Source organism: Crocuta crocuta, unplaced genomic scaffold (genome assembly GCF_008692635.1).
Source record: "Crocuta crocuta isolate KB4526 unplaced genomic scaffold, BGI_CrCroc_1.0 scaffold588, whole genome shotgun sequence".
Classification (NCBI taxonomy): Eukaryota; Metazoa; Chordata; class Mammalia; order Carnivora; family Hyaenidae; genus Crocuta; species Crocuta crocuta.
Window position 1 is genome coordinate 124336 of NW_027532829.1, and position 2895 is coordinate 127230.

The following is a 2895-nucleotide window of genomic DNA, read 5'->3' on the forward strand; positions in this document are numbered from 1 at the left end:
CAGCTGCCCTGTTTTATATTTCCACCAGCGGTGTAAGAGGGTTCCAATTTTTTGACATCCTCACCAACTCTTGTTGCTGTCTTTTTTTATTATTTTCATCCTCAGGGGTGAAAAGTGACATCTCCTTTTGGTTTTGATTTGCATTTTCCCAATGGCTAATGTTATTGAGCAGTTTTTCATGTGCTTATTGTCCATTTGTATGTCTTCTTTGAAAAAATGTCTATTCATATCCTTCACCCATTTTTAATAGGATTGTATTTTTATTATTGAGTTTTAAGATTTCTTTATATATTCTAGACGCAAGCCCTTTATCAGATACATGATTTGCCAAAATTGTCTCCCATTCTGTGCATTCTCTGTTCATTTTCTTGATGGTATTCTTTGAAGCACAAAAGTATTAATTTTGAATATGTCCGACTATTTTCTTTTGTGCCTTTGATTTTGGATCTAAGGTATGTTACTAAGTGGGAATAGGAAGGTGTGCACAATTGTTTATGTAATAGTAAACTGTCTTTGGAAAAAAGGACAAAAGATGAGAATATAGATTTATATTTGCTTGTATATGCATAAAGAAACTGGTAAATTATATAAGAAAATAAAAATGGCAGCTATCTATGGTGGGGAGAACTGCAGAGATGGATCCACAGTTGGGAAGGAAATTTAACTGAATACTTTTTTATGTTATTTCATTGTTGAATAAAATGAAAATATTTATTATGTAAGACAATACATTTAAAAATGCAATGATTAAGAGTAAAGCTAGGATTCTGCTAAATTCTCTTACTGAGTAAAACAATAAATGTGGCCTCAAAAAAGCAAGAAAAATTTATTTTGAAAAGACAGTATGTACATTTAGTAGGAAAATTCAAGTAATACAAAAGAGTATGGCATGAATAATGATTCTCTTTCTTGCTCCTGACCCCTAGTCGTTCAGATGTCACCACTCTTACCGATTTCTTGTGTAGCCTATCAGAGATATTCTGTAACTATACAAATGTGTGTGTGTGTATATATATGTATACCATCCCTCTTTTTTTAACAAATGGAAACAGACTAAAACACTCTTCTGCACCAGGCTTTTCACTTAACACTCGATTTTGGAGATTGTTCTACAATGATGTATAATGTGCATTGATATGTACAGGTCTATTTAATTTTTTAAATAGGTTATATAGTTTTAACTGACATAAATATGTCATTTAACCAGGTCCTTGCTCATGAATTTTAAGGTTGTTTCTACACTATTGTTACCACAATGCTGTAGTGAATATCCTTGTACATATACCTTTGCACATTTGTGCCATGTGTAGGTATATGTGATGAATAAGTGTAGGTGATAGTATATATAGTAGATAAATTCCTGTTGTGGAATTGCTGGATTAGAGGATATATGCTTTTGGGGCATCAGGGTGGCTAAGTGGGTTAAGCATCTGACTCTTGATTTTGGCTCAGGTCATGAACTCATGGTCCGAGAGGTCGAGCCCTGTGTGTTGGGCTCTGTGCCTGACAGATTATCTCTCTCCCTGTCTATCTGGTCCTCCCTGTTCTTGCTTACTCTCTCTTTCAAAATAAACAAATAAACATTTTTAAAGGATATATGCTTTTAACATTTCCAGGTATTTTCTAATAGCTCTAAAATCAACTTACCAAATAATTTTTGGGATTGTGATTGAAAGTACACTGAACTTACCAATTTAGGGAGAAATTAAAATCTTTACAGTATTTTTTATTTCCAAATATGTGGTATGTCTCTTCCATTTTTCTAGTCTTATGTAATTCTCTAAAGCCATATATATGTCTTTCTTCTTAAGGTTAATACAAGATATTGTAAAGCTTTATTGGTATTATGAATGAGACCTTTTTCATTACTTTTTCTATAGTTTATTTATTTATTTTGAAAGAGAGAGAGAGCACAAGCAAGAGAGGGGCAGAGACAGAGGCAGGGAGAGAGAGAATTCCAAGCAGGCACTGCGCTGATGATGCACCATCAGCACAGAGCCCAATGCAGGGCTCAAACTCATGAACCGTGAGATTATTACCTGAGCTGAAAGAAGAGTCAGACGCTTACCTGACTGAGCCACCCAGGTGCCCAATCACTACTTTTTCTAACTCGTTATTGTCAACCTTGTGTCCAGCTACCTTATTCTATTATTAGTTTTATTTATTTTCTGGTTGATTCTCTTGCATTTTCTTGATAGCTGGCAATATGATCACCATATCAAAAATAGTTGTTTTTTTTTTATCTTTCCTTCTAATACATTTTCTTTCTTATTACATTGGATAAGAAAATGTTCCGTTATAGAAGCAATAGTGACTGTCTTGTTCCCAATTTCAATGGGGGAGTGCTCTTTAAGCTATTCAGAGTCAGCCAGGGAAACAAGAATTCTTCTGCTTTGTTGGTTTGAGAGTAAATTGGTATGACCTTTTGTAGAACAGTTTAGAGGTACATATCTTAGGGCCTTACAAACAGGCCCTTCAACTCAGCAGTTGTACTAAATAACTAAAAATGTGTGCAAAGATACAACTATTAAGGATCTTCATGGAGGGACTTTTTGAACTAGCAAAAAGTTAGAAACAGCGTAAATTTCCAGTAGCAAGGGATTAGATAAATAAAGTGTTTTACACATATTTAATGGAATACCATATAGCCAATAAATGTGAGGTAGTCTTACATAGTGGAGAGATGGACATGATTAACTGAAAAAAACTGGTTGTAAAGCAGTATGTACAATATGTACAGTATGACTCCATTTTAAGAAACCAATTTAAGTATACATATTTAGAAAGATATATCCTGAAAAATCAGCAGTGGTTATCCTTTGTGAGTTTAGAGGTGAATTTTTGTTCTTATTTTTGCTTGTCTGCCTTTGAAATATTGAGAAAAATTCATATACT

General features: G+C 33.7%; 1 protein-coding gene across 1 annotated transcript in view; it reads left to right on the forward strand.

The window, feature by feature from the left end:
- TRMT2B (tRNA methyltransferase 2B) overlaps positions 1 to 2895 on the forward strand; it is a 61013-nt gene that overhangs the window by 56909 nt on the left and 1209 nt on the right.